The 19,246-nt window shown below is 36.7% G+C and overlaps 1 protein-coding gene across 1 annotated transcript in view; it reads right to left on the bottom strand.

Annotated features, from left to right (window-relative positions):
- Window positions 1-18,115, bottom strand: part of LOC124555270 (ATP-dependent helicase brm-like) — a 42,908-nt gene extending 24,793 nt beyond the window's left edge. The window contains exon 1 of the mRNA XM_047129139.1: window positions 18,015-18,115. The gene's annotated coding sequence lies outside the window, so the exon portion shown is untranslated. The remainder of the gene's footprint in view (window positions 1-18,014) is intronic.
- Between the last annotated feature and the right edge of the window lie 1,131 nt (window positions 18,116-19,246).

Genomic DNA, 19,246 nt, shown 5'->3' with positions numbered 1-19,246 from the left:
ACTGCCATCTGGTTTCTGTACAAATTGTAAATAGCCTTTCGCTCCCTGTATTTTACCCCTGCCACCTTCAGAATTTGAAAGAGAGTATTCCAGTCAACATTGTCAAAAGCTTTCTCTAAGTCTACAAATGCTAGAAACATAGGTTTGCCTTTTCTTAATCTTTCTTCTAAGATAAGTCGTAGGGTCAGTATTGCCTCACGTGTTCCCATATTTCTATGGAATCCAAACTGATCTTCCCCGAGGTCAGCTTCTACCAGCTTTTTCCATTCGTCTGTAAAGAATTCGTGTTAGTATTTTCCATCTGTGACTTATTAAACTGATAGTTCGGTAATTTTCACATCTGTCAACACCTGCTTTCTTTGGGATTGGAATAATTATACTCTTCTTGAAGTCTGAGGGTATTTCGCCTGTCTCATACATCTTGCTCACCAGATGGTAGAGTTTTGTCAGGACTGGCTCTCCCAAGGCCATCAGTAGTTCTAATGGAATGTTGTCTACTCCTGGGGCCTTGTTTCGACTCAGGTCTTTCAGTGCTCTGTCAAACTCTTCACGCAGTATCGTATCTCCCATTTGATCTTCATCTTCTTCCATTTCCATAATATTGTCCTCAAGTACAGCGCCCTTATATAGACCCCCTATATACTCCTTCCATGTTTCCGTTTTCCGTTCTTTGCTTAGAACTGGGTTTCCATCTGAGCTCTTGATATTCATACAAGTGGTTCTCTTTTCTCCAAAGGTCTCTTTAATTTTCCTGTAGGCAGTATCTATCTTACCCCTAGTGAGATACGCCTCTACATCGTTACCTTGTCCTCTAGCCATCCCTGCTTAGCCATTTTGCACTTCCTGTCCATCTCATTTTTGAGACGTTTGTATTCCTTTTTGCCTGCTTCATTTATCGCATTTTTATATTTTCTCCTTTCATCAATTAAATTCAATATTTCTTCTGTTACCCAAGGACTTCTACTAGCCCTTGTCTTTTTACCTACTTGATCCTCTGCTGCCTTCACTACTTCATCCCTCAGAGCTACCCATTCTTCTTCTACTGTATTTCTTTCCCCCATTCCTGTCAATTGTTCCCTTATGCTCTCCCTGAAACTCTATATAACCTCTGGTTTAGTCAGTTTATCCAGGTCCCATCCCCTTAAATTCCCACCTTTTTGCAGTTTCTTCAGTTTTAATCTACAGTTCGTAACCAATAGATTATCTGCCCCTAGAAATGTCTTACAATTTAAAACCTGGTTCCTAAATCTCTGTCTTACCATTATATAATCTATCTGATACCTTCTAGTATCTCCAGGATTCTTGCGTGTATACAACCTTATTTCATGATTCTTGAAGCAAGTGTTAGCTATGACTAAGTTATGCTCTGTGCAAAACTCTACCAGGTAGCCTCCTCTCATTTCTTAGCCCCAATCCATATTCACCTGCTATGTTTCCTTCTCTCCCTTTTCCTACTCTCGAATTCCAGTCACCCATGACTATTAAATTTTCATCTCCCTTCACTACCTGAATAATTCCTTTTATCTCATCATACATTTCATCAATTTCTTCATCATCTGCAGAGCTAGTTGGCATATAAACTTGTACTACTGTAGTAGCTGTGGGCTTCGTGTCTATCTTGACCACAATAATGCGTTCACTATGCTGATTGTAGTAGCTTACCCACACTCCTATTTTTTTATTCGTTATTAAACCTACTCCTGCATTACCCCTATTTGATTTTGTACTTATAACCCTGTATTCACCTGACCAAAAGTCTTGTTCCTCCTGCCACCAAACTTCAGTAATTCCCACTATATCTAGCCTTAACCTATCCATTTCCCTTTTTAAATTTTCTAACCTGCCTGACTGATTAAGGGATCTGACATTCCACACTCCAATCTGTAGAACGCCACTTTTCTTTCTCCTGATAACTACGTCCTCTTGAGTAGTCGCCGCCCGGAGATCCGAATGGGGTACTATTTTACCGCCGGAATATTTTACCCATGAGGACGCCATCATCATTTAACCATACAGTAAAGCTGCATGCCCTCGGGAAAAATTACGGCTGTAGTTTCCCCTTGCTTTCAGCCATTCGCAGTACCAGCACAGCAAGGCCGTTTTGGTTAGTGTTACAAGGCCAGATCAGCCAATCATCCAGACTGTTGCTCCTGCAACTACTGAAAAGGCTGCTGCCTCTCTTCAGGAACCACACATTTGTCTGGCCTCTCAACAGATACCCCTCCGTTGTGGTTGCACCTACGGTACGGCCATCTGTATCGCTGAGGCACGCAAGCCTCCCCAGCAACGGCAAGGTCCATGGTTCACGGGGGGGGAGTAGTAGTAGTAGTAGTAGTAGTAGTAGTAGTAGTAGTAATGCAGAAATGAAGAGGCTTGCACAGGACAGACTACTGTGGAGACCTGTATCATAATAGTCTATGGATTGAAGACAACAACAGCAACGACGACAAATGAGTTATATGTAGGGATTCTGCCCCTGCCTTCATTCAGAGAAGCGTTTGTTGTTCTGTAGTACACATTTTCAACAGGCTTATTGAGAAAGAGCACTTTTTAAGCCAAAGTTGTAAAATTCCTACTTTCTGCATGAACTACTAAGTTTCATACAATAAGGATTGTTATTGTATAAAGTGAGTTGCACACATCCAATGCTAAGACCATAGTGTATGAAGACTGGTGCTTTGTAAATAGATAGTAGATGTTATAGAGTGTCCTGGGAAGAAAGTTATGCTGTTGTATGGATAACGGTGCATCACAGTGTATAAACGAACTCGTGGATGTACTCCAAAGTTGAAGTGCACATGACAGTATGATTCTTGTGGTCAAAATATCTAATTCCACACAGATTCACCATGACGTTTCTGGTAGTATGCAGGCCAAATACAATGTCGTATCCAACCATAGTGAATTGGTGTGAACAATTTGACCAAGGAGACATAGACATGGGTGATGCTGATGTGGGAGACCAATTCTTGCACCATGCAAACTGAAAGAACATCTGATCCGGGGTTGGACGGGGGGCATCTTTGTTGGGGTGGAGGCTTTTTCCAATGATGAGCACATTTACACAGTAGTTCTAAATGGCTTCATGACCTAGGAGTGAATTTGTATCATTGAGGAACTGAATGATTGGTAAAACATTCCGACTGTTGTTTACAGAGACATGGTGACAGTTGAAAAATAATGTGATGTATCTGTGTCGCCGAGTGTAGTGTAGCATTCAGAAATAGTTACTCAGCCTGTCATGACAATGCATAAGTTATTTTTTGAAGCCCCCTTGTAAAATGGATGGAATTTTCGATGTCATTTTTTTGCAATGAGAACTCAGGTTTGTTATCTGATCCAGCCATTCGGATTTGGATTTTTCACATTTTTATCAAATTACTCTACAAAAATGCAAGAGGATTCCTATAAACAAGCTCTAGCTGCAAGCTCCTTCATTTCCTGCTATCTGCTAATTGTCAGCAATTTGAAATTAACAGTTTAGACAGTAAGATAATTATTTTCTTCTTTGTCAATCAGGTGTTGTCGGTTCTAGTGATCATCTGATCATCTTTCCTGTAGGTTGATGATTGTCAATTAAGAGTTCTGAATTTAGTTCTGTCCCGTATAACATCCTCTGTAGTGACATTTCCTGAAAATCTTAAACTTCAGGTATCCAGTTGTTCTTGACCATCACTGAAGGGGAAAGTTCATGAATGCCTTTCGTCAGTTAGAAATCATTCATTACGACAATATGGTCATAAAGTTTCAGTCACCTCTTCCTTCCAGCTGGACACCATTTGGGCATACTGGTACAATTCATGCAGAACTTCCCCAGCACAGAGTAGGGAAAAATTATTCTAATGTGGAACATACTACTTAAAGCATAACAACAGTTAAAAAAATATAACATTTTCATTTAGCATTCCATAACTTGTTTCAAGTCTATCCTGCTCATCTTGGATGGTTTTATGCAAATTTAGCTATACTTAATTTTATTTATTTGCACATATCAAGTGTGATTTGTGTGTGTCATTTCCTTTGTGAAAACTAGAAATTAAAATAATGTACTCAAGATATCTCAGTTACTATCAGGCTCTCGATTAGTTACCCAGAATTATATGTAAATAAAGTCCCACAGCAATGGCAGTTATTTAAACAATGGTGAAAGCTTTCCTCTCAAAAAGATCATAAGGAAACAAGAGCACAATTTGCTGTTTGGTGGCGACTGTTACGAAGTTCAAACTTCACATGCTCACTCAAAGTTATTTTACAGCAAAAATATAAACTATTTGTATTTGTATTTCTTTATTGGTCCTGTAAATTGTGTTTAGGTAAATATTTTGCATAAACGATGTAGGACAAGTCAGGTTGGTACAGTGTATACAACATCATACACATTGTTATTTTGAAAGGATAAATAATTAAAAATTATTCAATACATGTTGAATATTGATGACAAATTTAATATAATGAAACAAAATGATAGACTTATTAAGAATTTTTGAGCAGTTACACTACACTTTTCTGGTATTCTAAAAAACTCGGAAACAGAATAGAAGTAGTGGTCAAGCAAGTACTGTTTCAGTTTCACTTTAAACTTTTGTAAATTTTGCATCTGTTTCAAATAGGGTGGCATGTGATTGTGCAGCATTATGCCAGTATGATACACTTCTCTCTTACAAATGTTTGTACTTACTGTATTGACATGCAAGTAATGCTTCTGCCTAGTATCATGAGGGTGGTAATCACAGTTATACAGCAAGGAAGAGGCAGTATACTGAGATTTTTAATATTGGTCTACAGGAGTCTCTGTACTTAGCATGGTTTATTATTCTAACAATCTTTTTCTGTAGCCTAAATGTTTTGTTAGTACCTACGGAGTTCCCCCAAAAGATAATGCTGTACATCAGCAGTGACTGAATACTGCCATGGCACATTGTGATCACAGACACACAGCTTGTATTTTGTGCGAGGATTCTTACTGTGTACGTAAGTGTGTGTAGCTTCTTATTTACATGGTTAAGATGTGTCTCCCATTTTAGCTTTTGTTGAATATGTATGCCTAAAAATTTTGTGTCGTTAACAGATGAGACAGATTTTCCATCAATTTTAAAAATTGGTCTTGCAGGATGTAGCTTCTGTGAATTGTGGAAATTGACTGTCACTGTTTTTCATTATTTATTATTAGCTTGTTTGTTCTGAACCATTGTGTCAAATTTTGTATTATACCTGTAGCTGTTTTCTGTAGGCTTTCTTCATCACGTGATTTGATTAGGATATTTGTGTCATCTGCAAAAAGTACTGTCGTCCCTTTAGTTATTTTTTCCGACAAATCATTAACATAAAGAATGAAAAGAATTGGCCCAAGGACTGACCCTTGAGGAACTCCATATGTAATGTTTTGTGCATTACTGTAAAAATTACAATTTTTATGTCTTTGTATTTTATTTGAGAGACATGTTGACAGTCATGAAGGTAGGAATGTATCCACTTGTTTAGCAGGCCTCATATTCCATAATTACCTAGCTTCTGCAACAGAGTATTATGATCAATTACATCGAAGGCTTTACTAAGGTCAAGAAATATGCCAGACACATGTTGCTTATTATCTACTGCAGTTAGAATTTCATTTAAGAAGGTATAAATAGCTGACTGTGTTGATCTGCCAGTTCTGAATCCGTGTTGCGCATCCCTTATTATGTTTTCTAAGACTGACGCATCCCTTATTATGTTTTCTAAGACTGAAGCACATTAAATTCATTCATTGCCTTTGAGAATGAAATCAATTTCATTATCTTTAGCGCCTAAATTCAGGTGTGACCATTCCACAAGGGCAAAGCAAAAGACTGATAGAGACCATTTTCCTTGCATAAAAAGGCACACTTATTTTGCAACAAATTCAGCTATTACATTAACACAGTTAGTCCAGTTTTCCAGTGAGTATATTAATTCCCTAATGTCTGATTCTGGTAGGTTTGCAAAAAATCTACTTATGGTTGCCACCTTTCCAGTGGAAGGAATGAGGTCATTAACAGACTAAACACAAGCTTGGAATTCAGAAGGATACCATCCATGCCAGTTTTCAAGGAAGCCTTTTGATATTTGCCTTAGGAAACCTAAAGGAGGAGGAAGGGAGGGAGGGAGGGAGGGAGAGAGAGAGGACTACAAAACAACAGAAAACCTCAATCAGGGTAACGATGAGGGAATTTGAATAACCGCCCTCCCAAATGAGAGTCCAGTTTTTTTTACATCTGCGCCAACTCACTCAGTCTTCTCACTAGATTTGAATGTTTTCTACCTACAATTTTTCCTACAAAATTATGTGGCAATTTGTGGAAGTGAAGGACTATCAAATTTTATCTAGCTACAAACAGGCATGAACTTATAGATGTCAGTATATAGACAATGAGTAGTGATCATATCACAGCAACAACGGTTACTAAGACTAATGAATGCAACAACGGTTACTGGGGCTAATGAATCCATCAAGAACGCTAGGAGACTGTTTTTGCTAGAAAGAGCAGATAAGCAGCTCTTAGCATCCCACTTAGACAATGAATGGACATCATTTAGTTCCAGCATGAAGGTTGTAGAGGTATTATGGGCAAACTTGAAACAGATTATAAATCACGCTACGGAGAACTAAGTGGTTGGATTAAGGTCGGTAAAAACAAACCACAGTTTAATAACAAAATCCGAATAATGCTAAGAATGGAGTGACTGTCGCACTTTCATTTCAAAAGAGAATGCACAAAGGACAACAGGGAAAAGTTAGTAGAAATTCTTGTGCCTGTAAAACTATCAATGCACAAAGCATACAACTACCATCATCATATCTCGGCAAACGATCTTGCCGGCAACCCGAGAAAATGCTAGTCCTATGTAAAATTGCTGACCAGTGTGGTGTGACAATAGATGACGCACAACAGGAAAGCTGAAATTTTAAATTTTGTGGTTAGGAAATCACTCACGCAGGAGGATAGTACAAACATGCAGTAATTTGGCCATAGCACATACTCCCGTACGGAGGACATAGCAACAGACATCCTTGACGTACAGAAGCAACTGAAACAGTTGATAAGTAAGTCACCAGATCCAGATGGAATCCCAATTCAGTTTAACAGATAGCACTCTACAGCATTGGCCCATTATATACCTCACATTTAACACGAATCTCTCAACCAGCAAAATGTCCCAAGCAACTGGAAAAAAGTGCAGGTGACTCCCGCATAAAAGAATGGACCAGCAGAATTACAGACCAGTATCCTTAACATCCGTTTGCTGCACAGTCCTTGAACATATCCTCAATTCAAATATAACAAATTTTCGTCTAGGTATGTACTGTCTATGCCACTGATTGAAGGCAGTTTGTTTATTGCCACACACATTTCGCTTATTTTATTTAGGAAGCATCATCATGGCCTGTAATACAGGTTTCCTTTTATACATACAATAAAGGTATTATGTGGTAGATATAATATGCTGCTATATGCTACCACACAATACCTTTATTGTATGTATAAAAGGAAACAGGTCACTGATGATGCTTCCCAAATAAAAGAAGCAAAATGCGTATGGCAATAAACAATTAGTTGCATAGACGGTATGTACCTCCACAAATTTAAAGCAACTAAGGGAAAGACAGAAAACAGAAAAGATGACGATAACAAATTTTCTCAAGGCGGAAAAGCTTCTGTTCACATATCAGCATAGATTCAGAAGCATCACTCTTTGGAAATCCATCTTGCCATCTTCTCACATGGTATCATGTGAACCACGGATGCAGGGCAACAGGAAGATTCCATTATCCTAGATTTCCAGAAAGCATTTGACACGGTGTCCCACAGCAGACGGTTAACGAAGGTACAACTACACAAAATAGGTTCCTAGGTATGTGAGTGGCTCAAAGACTTCTTAAATAATAGAACCCAGTACGCTGTCCTCACCACCGAGTGTTCGTCAAAGACAAGGGGATCATCAGAAGCGCCCCGGGAAAGTGGTATTGGATTGCTATTATTCTCCATATACACGAATGATCTGTCAGACATGGTGAGAAGTAATCTGCAGCTGCTTGCTGATGATGCTGTGGTACATGAGAAAGTGTTGTTACGTAAGACTTTATGAGGATACAACATGACTTATACAAAATTTCTAGTTGTGATGAATGGCAGCTTTCTCTTACTATAGAAAAATGTAACTTAATGCAGATGAGTAGGAACAGCAATCCCATAATACTCAAACTGAGCCTCAGTAGTGTGCTGCACGACACCGTTACATCAATAAAATAGCTAGGCATAACATTGCAAAGTGAAACGAAATTAAGCAAGCACATAAGGACGGTAGTAGGGAACGTGAATGGTCAGTCTCAGTTTATTGGAAGAATTTTAGGAAAGTGTGGTTCATCTGTAAAGGAGACCACATATAGAACACTAGTGCAACCCATTCTTGAGTAATGTTCACGTGTTTGGCATCCCCATCAAACTGGATTAAAGGAAGACACTGAAGCAATTCAGAAACAGTAACAGAATTTGTTACTGGTAGTTTCGATCAACATGAGAGTGTTATGGAGATGCTTTGTGAGCTCAAATGGGAATTGCTGGGGAGCACACAACGTTCATTTTGCAAAACGCTATTGAGAAAACGTAGACACCCGGCATTGGAAGTTGAATGCATGACTATTCGACTGCCACCAATGTACATTTCACATAAGGACCATGAAGATAAGAAAAGAATAATTAGGGACCATGTGGCATATAGAGGGTCATTTTTCTCTTGCTCTGTTTGTGAGTGCAACAGGAATGGAAATGACTATTAGTGGTACAAAGTAATCTCGGCCATAGTGAAATATATATGTAGATGCAGAGATGAAACATCCTTCATGAGCACTTTTTCACGAGAAGTTCAGCTAAGTTTTAATTCAGCTGCACATTTTTTTACACATTGAAACTACCAAGTTTTCTATAAATCTTCAACAACTTTGTTTGAGATGAACCGTATAGAACATTTTTTACCACAGCACTTTATTCTTGTTTATCAATTTGACATAAAAATGACTACTTAAATAACCTATTTAGCAAAACTGCCCTGCATTTCAAATTAATACTTCACTTTCTTTGTTGTGTAAATTGTACAAAAATCATGACGACAACACTCACTGATACAAACACTATCTCTATGCCTCATAACTTTTCCCTTTGCCCTTGTACAACAAGCACATTGTATGTTGGCTGAACTGCTATGTAATATGGTAATAACCAAGAGGGTGAACTTTGCTTCCAAGCTTCCATATGAACATTCCACGAGCTGAATCCAATGAATGTGCAAATTGCTGGCACTGAAAACAGCACACTGAGTTAACATTAATGCAATTCATTCAAGTCATAGACAGCATTGGGCCAGTTCAGTAAGAATCAGCAAAGCAGTATGATTGAGCTCACCATTCACTAGATTCATAACATGATTGAAATTCCATCACAATACTACTTTTCCAGCCAAATTGGAGCTTTGTTGCTTATAACTTGGTTGCATATGACCAGTCCCTTGTAATAGTGGAGCACATTGCACATTTTTTCAGCAACAGAATATCCAAAGTTTTCTGGATTGTAAATGTTTGGGAGCTTTACTTCAGCTCACTATCTCTACAGGCATAGTATCATTCAGTAAACATTTAATAGCTTTTAATTTTCCACCTAAGCCAATTATACATTCTTTGATATCTAATTAGAGCATTTTTTAATATGCCCTCTTCTCTCTTCATAACAATAAAGTCATTAATTAACGAAAGTAGTGTTACACTACTGTTTCTATATTTGATGTCTTCACTTCAAAATAACTACTGATAAAATTACTTTGTTAGTTATTTATATGTTCCATAGGCGATTCTTCTATCAAAATGATATAGTGTGAGTCAGTTTACAAGATGCGTGTTTATTATTAGTATTAACATTAATTAACACATCATGTTTTAGTCCTACTCATGCAACTACACTTAAAAAAAGGCTATCCTTTTCAGGCTACCAGTTTTTAAATACACATTTGTCCATAGAATAGGAGGAGTTTTACAGAAGCAATGATTTTATGTTAGATTTAAAACTTGCTTTGCTACCTGGCACACATTTTTAGTTATTTGGCAGATGATATGAAAATTTGCTGTTACTTATTTTACTCTTGTCTGAGCCACTGACACCTTTAATAATGTATTGTATTGTATTGTATATTTATTGGTCCTGTGAATCATGCACTGTACAGATGTACATAATGATATAGGACAAGTCAAATAATTTGCAATAAAGTTTAAAAGAAAAACCATTGTATCTAGTAATATAACTAACATATGGGAATAACATCTCACAAATACACAAATTAATTTTACACGCACACATTTCATACTTTTGGCCTTGATTAAACACACACACACACACACACACACACACACACACACACACACACACACACACACACACACACACACACACACACGTAATAGACCACATATAATACACAGATAAATCTACATGCACACATTTCTTATTTTGGCCTTAATTGTATAAACTATTTAAGTTTTTCACATATTTACATTGTCGATAAAAATTCATGAACACTATAGTAGAAATTCTGTAGCAAGTAGTCACTCACTGCAGTTTTGAATTTATGCATGCCAGTTATTGCCTTAATTTTTTTAGGTAGTTTGTTATACAGTTTTTTTCCTGCTTGCAAGGGTCCTTTTAGTTTTAGTGTTGTATGTGAAAACTGCATATGTAAATCTTGATTATTCCTTGTATTGTATGAATGGATATTTTGGTTTTTTGGAGCAATCTTGCTATTTTCATCTATGATTTTCCTTATAAACATTATTGTTTCTAGGATATATAGGCATGGTAATGGAAGAATATGAAGCTTTATAAATGAGGGTTTGCATGAAGATCGAGGTGCTGAGCCTTCCATGGCTCTTATAATTCTTTTTTGTGCAATAAAACAGCTTTTGCTGGGTGGTGAATTTCCCCAGCAAATTAAACCACATCTTAGTAGTGATTCTTCTTGGGCATAGTACACATTTTTTTATGGCTTGCATTGATGTGCATCCAGCAAGAATTTTTATACTTAAACAAATGGTATTTAATTTGCTACATAGGTGTTGTGTGTGTTTCTGCCATCTTAGGTCATCTTGGATCCACTGTTTAACACTGTTTTTCTGATTGATAAGAAGTTAAATTTTTTCCTTCTTTGTGCAAGACTTCAACTATTTGGTGTCTGTTTTGTAGATATGGCTTTACCCACTCATCATAGGCTGGGCCTCTGACACCAACATTTTCTAGCTTTCTAAGCAATAGACCATGGTTAATGACGTCAAATGCTTTTGAAAGATTTAGGAATACTGCTGCTGTGTGTTCTTTTTTTATCTAATGCATTTAAAGCTTCATTTAAGAAATCGATAATAGCTGACTCAGTGGATTTACATTTTCGGAAACCATGCTGTGTAGCTGAGAAAAGTTTATTTTTTTCAATGAAATCTACGAGTCTTTTATAAAAGATTTTTTCAATTATTTTAGAAAAAACAGATAGTAGAGAGACTGGCCTATAATTTGTTATATCTGTTTTTTCACCCTTTTTGTACAATGGTTTCACTTAGCTATTTTTAACCTTTCTGGGAAGATTCTCTGAGAAAGCGAACTATTGCATATGTCTACCAGGGCCTAACTACTAATGGTGCACATTTTTTAATGATATGGTCTGGTATGTTGTCAGTACCAGAGGAAAATTTTGATTTTAGCTCCCCAATTGTTTTTAGCATTTCCTGTTCATCTGTTGGGTATAGGAAGAGAGACTTGTTACTAGGGATAGTTTTAATCTGATTTGCAGTGACAGCATATTGAAAGTTTTGCTTCACCAGAATCTCAGCTGCTTCAAAGAAATATGAGTTAAAATTATTTGCTATCTGCTGGGGATCAGATATTACAGAAGTGTTTTCGTTCAGTTTGATATTATGGTATTCTCTCTGTTTTACTCCTGTTTCATGCCTTACAATGTCCCATATGGCTTTCATTTTATTCTGTGCATTTGCTATGAAGGAACTATTTGCCATTCTTTTTGCTTCTTTTATGACCTTAGTTAAAATCTTTTTGTAACTCTTAAACTAGGAATCAAATTCTGGGGATGTGGTGTGCTGTCTAGATATTTCATGAAGTAATCTCTTTTTCTTCGCAGATATTTGTATCCCTGTTGTGACCCATTTTATTTTCAGATCCTTTTTTGTAACTGTCTTTTTATGGAGAGGAAATCAAAGTTCAAAATAATAGCTAAAACTATTTAGGAATTTGTTGAACTTATCATTTGTAATTTTACATTCATAGATGTCTTCCCAAGTTTCTTTACACAGATAGTTAAGGAAATGTTGTATATTCTGATCATTATACTTCCTAGATGTAGTAGTTAGACATTCAGTTGAAATAAATGGTTTTCCTAATCTTATCCTATTTTCTTGGTCTGTGTGGTCCCCAAAGCCTGTATTGTGGATTTGTGTTGAATGTTTCAAGTGCACATTTCGGGACTAGTGTAGCAGGGGATACAACCCGTCGGCTTTGGACAATGACGTCACAAGTCGCCAATCGAGAAGCGATTCTTCTTACTGTTGTAGCTCACTTCAGTGGCTGATAAGTGTTTTTTGGCTTTTTAAAAAAAAAATCTCACGAGATAGAATAAACAGATCCACTTTATTAAGCAATCAGTAAAAAAACGAAACCGAAACATAACAGCAAAAGCGAAAATGGTAAACTGCTCTCTGGCGACTTGTGATGTCATTGTCCAAAGCCGACGGGTTGTATCCCCTGCTACACTAGACCCCACATTTCTAAATATTTGATCAAGGATTGTGGCTGAAGTTTTTGTGGTGTGTGTTGGTGTTTCTATAGTAGCCTTTAAATTGAAAGTTGCTAAGAGGTTCAGTAAAGCCGTTTTCTGATTGGACTCACTTGCAAAATCAATGTTGAAATCCCCACATATAATTAGTTTTCTATTTTTTTTGTGTAGTCGTGTGTAAGATATTATCAAGGTTCTTTAACATGATGTTAATATTGCCAGTTGGCACCCTGTATAGACAAATTATAGCAATTTTTTTTTGTCCGTGATTTCAATTCCATTTACCTCAATATCTTTCTCTATGGATAATTTTTCTACATACAGCATACATTTAAAATTTATGATATTTTTAACATAAATGCAACTACCACCATGTTTATACAATTTCCAACAAAAGTAACTACCCAATACAAAATTTGGAATGCATAGCATATGAAGTTTCTCTTTGTCAAGCCAATGTTCAGTAAAACATAATACAGAGGCGTTTTCCATGTCACTTTCCAACAAAATTTGAAATTCGTTTCCTTTGTTGGATAGTGATTGTACATTTTGATGAAATATCGTCAGGTTTGGAGTTAAACTCGAGTTCTGAAACGTACTATCCTTAGTACTTATATTGGAATTTCTGCCTGGAAGATTTTTTGGGCCGACAGAAGTGTCCGATCCCACGCATCGGCTTTCACCCGTGACGTAAGGGTGTTGTCGTGTGTGACGTCATGACGGCGCGGAGTTTGGTTTGAGTGTGGCTGTCTCCAGTTCTGTTTTATCTTATTTTATTTACTTTTCTGATCTGTTTGTTCTATCTCTTGAGATTTTTTTTTAATTTAAAAACACTTATTACTTATTTTAATTATCTGTTTTCTCCAATTTCTGTTTTAGTTTATTATATTTATCTTTCTGATCTGTTCGTTCTATCCCCTGAGATTTTTTTTAAAAAAAGACAAAAAACACTAATCAGCTACTGAAGCATCTTTATCTTCTATGGATTGCAGGGGTTACGACCCCTGGGGAGGTGGGTGGGTATTCATGAATGGCTGTCTTCACTTACACGCTGTAGCTACGCAAGGCGTCTAAATTTGTTTATATTTAGTTTGCCCCCACCCAAAACACCCCATTTCCCGTGCTTGTCCCGTTAGTGTCATTAGGCTTCTTGTGGAAAGTGTGTGTGTGTTTGTTTCCGCCATATTTGTGACGTCATGGGTCAAATCAGACGGGTGGGATCGGACGCTTCCGTATTTCCGATTTTTTATTTTCAATTTTCACTTTTGATTTTTCATCCCCTCCACACGGTATCAGTTTCCCTTGTTCTTAATGATTTTACGGGTGTCTGTAACCATTTTACTGAGCCTCATTGAGCCTAGTCTGTTTAAATTCATGCCATCCTTGCTTTTATCTCTAGTGTTGTAGGTATTGACTCCAATTGTTCTTCTCAAATTGTGATGGATTATTTATGACTAACTCCATTAGCAAATACACACATCAAAAAAAGTTTTGCATCACCCCAGTTCCAAGAACTCCTGAAGATAGATGTTGACTGGTTATTGTATCACAGACACAGCCCCTTTGACTGTTCAGAGATGTCACTAAACCTGCCCAAAGATGTAAATAACCATGCATGAACAGCACCTATTAGATGGAGGGGGTACGACAGCCAATCAGTACTCCCAAATACATTACTTTTTCAAATATTCTGGAAAAAGATGTCAGTAAAAAAAATTGGACAATAATTTATTAAAGTTTTTCTTGTCGCCTTTTTTATGAAGAGGTTAACAATTGTATATCTTAAACTTTCTGGAAAAATTCCAAACCAGTGAAGCTTACATATATCACCAAGGATTGTACTTATTAATTTAGAGCAACTTTTAAGATTAAGCTTATCCATTATGGATATTTTAGACCCCGTGACTGTCGATTAAAGTGATGTACCAACGGGCCATCAAAATGGAAGCAGACAGATGGGCACTAACAGAAAAAAGCTGTCCATATTGTTGCAAGCCAGCACCCAGCATCATCATAGAAGTAGTGATGTAACTTGCAGAAAACCATCTAAAGATGAACCTGAAAAGGTTCGAAAACCAGTTCATGGAATAATAAATAACTATTCAAAAAAGTGACTGGTTGCAGTTTTATGTATTTACAACTTTTAAGAATTCTGTTTGAAATTTCATCATCATATGATATTTTGTTTTTTAAATTTTTTATAATACTATTAATTTCAGTGGAGGGTATTGGTGTCACTTACAGTTACTTAGTTTTGTAGAACATTTTAATATATTCTCCTGTTTCTTCAACTGAACCATTTAATCCTATTTTTGCTGCTACATTCAGAAAGTGATTGTTGAAAATACTTGTAACTTATGAATTATCAATAACAAGTGTCATTTAGTTTAATTGTTATGATATCTTTTACACTCACTGCCTTTCCTGTCTCCCATTGACAAAATCCCACATAGTTTTGATCTTATTATCCCCATTATTAACTTCCTTGACATTTTAATGACTTTCCATAAAATATTACAGTATTGATTATTTCATTTTATTTATGTAATTTTTTTTTCTGGTAGTATGCAAGTAATATCAGCTCTTTACTTATTCTGGTCTTTATATAATTTCCCTCTTCATCTTACATGCAATTTTAATTCCCTTAGTTATCAATGGCTTACTGGTTTTGTTTTTTAATGCACTTTCTGGATTACTTTTTAGGAAAGCAATTTTTGAAAAGTGACATTATGGAATCAATTGAATTTGTCTTTAGCATCTCTTTCTGTACATATCTCAACCCATACCACCTCTTTCAACTTGCGCTTAGTAGAACACTGCATCCAGTTCTCACTAGTAAGCCTCACAGCCTGCCTCAGGACCAAGAGTTGCTGTATGATTTATTTCCATTAACTGTGTATCATGATCAGACAGTACATTAACAATTTGGTACACACTGTTTCAGCCTGAGCACCGTCCATAAGAATGTTGTCAGTGTCCTATCTTGTTGCACAAGAGTTGCAAAACTTACCAACAAAATTAGAATAAAGCATCCAAATAATGATTCCACTTCACTTTTCATGGTAGTATTTTTTTAAATATCTCCATTCAAGTCTACACTGAAATCACTACAAACTGTTTCTTGTTGCCTGTCAAGTTGCTGTATAATTCATCTAGATTTCTCATGAAAGCACAGAAAAGTTTTGTAGAGGAGATCTGTAGGTTATAACAATTATCAGGTAAGTATTCTGCAGTAACAACTCGCAAGCACATGCTTTTAGGTTCTAGTCTACACAAAAACTATTTGTTTTAAAATTTTGACACTGTGTCCAACTTTTACGTATGTTCCAACTCCTCCTTTTCCATATGGTAATGATTCCAGTTCAATTTTCCTGCTAGTATCTTTAAATAAATCCCCACTGAAAATTCCACAAACTACTAACTATTTCTTGTTTTATGCCAGGTTGCTACATAATGCATCTAGATTGCTCATGAATACAGTAGCAGAAAAGTTTTCTAGAGGGGATCTGTTGATTGTTACAATTATCAGATTAGTATTCTGCAGAAACAACTCAAAACCACGTGCTTCTATGTTCTGATCTACACAAAAACTATTTGTTTCAATATTTCTGACTGTGTGTGCAACTTTTACACATGTTACAAGTGCTCCTTTTTCCACATTAACTTTGTGGAGTGGTTATTAGAATAACTCATTACCGCTTGACCTCTAGCATCTGATGTCTGTTGTATAATACTGTTAATAACCATTCTGAGCCTTAAAGTGAGTTCACATAGAATCTTCACTGTGTGAGTAAGCCTACAGTTGGTGTATACAAATAAGTATTGGGCCATGACACTCATTTATCTACAAAGCATGCTGTACATATAAATGGTGAAAGATTTCTCTAGAGATTTTGACCTTCTACACAGTCTATGTGGTTAAGGAAAGAGGTTGTAATTTAAATTAGATAAAACACATTCCATTAAATTCTGCACTAAGCATGATGTAATTTTATCAACACAACAACCAGGAGCAATTTTAAACTTGTTGGGTCCTCCCACCAATTTACTTGTTCTCTATTTGCCTCCCACATGGGCCATGTCCTACAGTATCTCTGCCTGTTTGGGAGCCACACTGTATTCTGTCTGTAGTACAGTCCTGTATTAACGCATATTTCGTTATCAGTACTTAGAATTGGTGAGCAATAACGCACACACATTGATCATTATAAATTACCCTTTAAAGTGCCACAAAATTCAGCCCATTAAACGCCCAGCAAGATATGAAAGCTACAGCACCTAACATATAAACATACATTTGCCAGCAAAGTGGGCATTATCACCATGAAACATTTTTTTAGAGAGGAAAAAAAAGCAATCTCTTGCTTTTGTCGAGAACTACACAAGCCGCCCCCCCCCCCCCCACCACTCCCAAAGAAAAAAAAAGGAACATCACGATTCTGTAGAGATGAACCAAGATTGCTGAGGGTCACTGAAGTGTAGAAATGAATTTTTCGTGCTTGTGTGGACTGCCAATGAGGGCGAGACAATTCATTCCTGAACCTTCCAAGTTACTTTTAGAGCGTGAAACTACCGTATCGATGTGAGTACGTAGCTACAAAATGTAAACAGAACACTCATGCCACTATATCTATCAAGGTCTTTGTGATTGTCTCACAGTATTTTAATTAAGAAACTTGAAAGCTGTGGAGTAAGGTACACACAGCTAGTACAGAAATCAAATCTAGGCAAAGGAAAAGAATTTTTTTGAAGATTTATTTGAAACTTGAACAGCTTTTGGGTCAACAACTTTTCCTTTGTCCGCTGCAACTATCTGCTTTCAAAAGAATAAATGGCCTTATTTGTAATAATTGTGAAACTAAAAGCATCACATCACTGAATACGTTATACTTGCTTCGGGTGGTTGTTGTGGTCCCATTTGACTTCGTAAGCACGAAATTAGAGATAATAACAAATACATTCCGTGTATTATTCTATAGCACCGCACAAGTTCTGAAACTAAAAGCGTTGACGTTATGCAGTAAAGGAGTTTGTAAACAAATATATCACTTCCATCGGAATTGAAACGTTGTCTCTTACGAAGTCACACGGCACCACTATTCCGAAATAAACGTCAATGCCTTTATTACAGTTTACATAATCAAAGACAAGTATCTTACTTTTGTTTTTCCACTCACATCAAACTCCTTACGTCTCCGTTCCAATTCAAACTCCAACATCCACTCAACAATACACACAACAAACTAAGCCTATACACAAAGCCAAAGCTACAGTTCTTTCCACAGATGACTTGTGTCTAGGGCCAGCAAACGTTGGTGTCGATCGGTTTGCCTCGGTTTTGCAGCTTTTAAGGTGTGTCCAAACGATGCCTCTTTCGTCGTGCGCAATCGCAAACGCACGGGAATAGAAGGGCACGCACACAAATGTGAGCAACAAGCGCATGGACGTTCTCGAGCCCACACTTTACCTCATTGCGCTAGCAGACTACCATGAATCTTCTTCTTTGCTTGGGAGCTTGTGTTGCGTTTATTGTGATGAAAAGGCGACAGAAAACGAAAACGCAAAAGTGGATGTAGATAAAGAAGTATATGAACAACAGAGATACGAGAACTGCAAAGTGATGGCAACCTTTTGTCTGCAGATTTCAGAGGGAGGTCATAACGAGACTTTAGATTTTGTGCTCGGGAAACTGCAGTGATAAGGCTAGCAATAAAATATTGTTGGTTAGCAACTGTCGACTTATAAACTCGTGTGAATGATTTATTCCCCATTTCAAAACAAAACTGCAAAGTGATGGCAACCTTTTGTCTGCAGATTTCAGAGGGAGGTCATAACGAGACTTTAGATTTTGTGCTCGGGAAACTGCAGTGATAAGGCTAGCAATAAAATATTGTTGGTTAGCAACTGTCGACTTATAAACTCGTGTGAATGATTTATTCCCCATTTCAAAACAAAGCGTTTCAATTCTATCACATTTGTAACTTGTAATGTAGAATAATTGTAATTTATTACTTGATTACTTTATAATATTCTGGAAAAGCCTAAGCTTGTAATTATTAGCACATTTTGTTCCTATACACATATTACAATTTGTTTCTATTAGCAGCTATAAGTACCGTCCTCATGTACAATAATGACTCATTCCATACCCTCTCTTGCATACTGAATCAACGGAACACGAATAATAAATAAAAGTGAAATACTTAAGGGAGACTCTTAGCCATTATGTCAAGGTTATTTAACTTTTAGTGCGTCATTTGTATGTAATCATAAAATATGAGATGTAGATTAACATCCTCGGACTCGACAAATTTGGGAATATCATAGACGCCAGAATCCACTAGAACGGAGGTGTTATTTTTCAGTTTTGTATTTTTTTGCATTATCAGTGTGCTTCATTTCTACTTTT

Source organism: Schistocerca americana, chromosome X (genome assembly GCF_021461395.2).
Source record: "Schistocerca americana isolate TAMUIC-IGC-003095 chromosome X, iqSchAmer2.1, whole genome shotgun sequence".
In the NCBI taxonomy this organism is placed as follows: domain Eukaryota; kingdom Metazoa; phylum Arthropoda; class Insecta; order Orthoptera; family Acrididae; genus Schistocerca; species Schistocerca americana.
The sequence above is the reverse complement of the archived record's forward strand: the minus strand, read 5'-3'. Positions and strand labels throughout refer to the sequence as shown.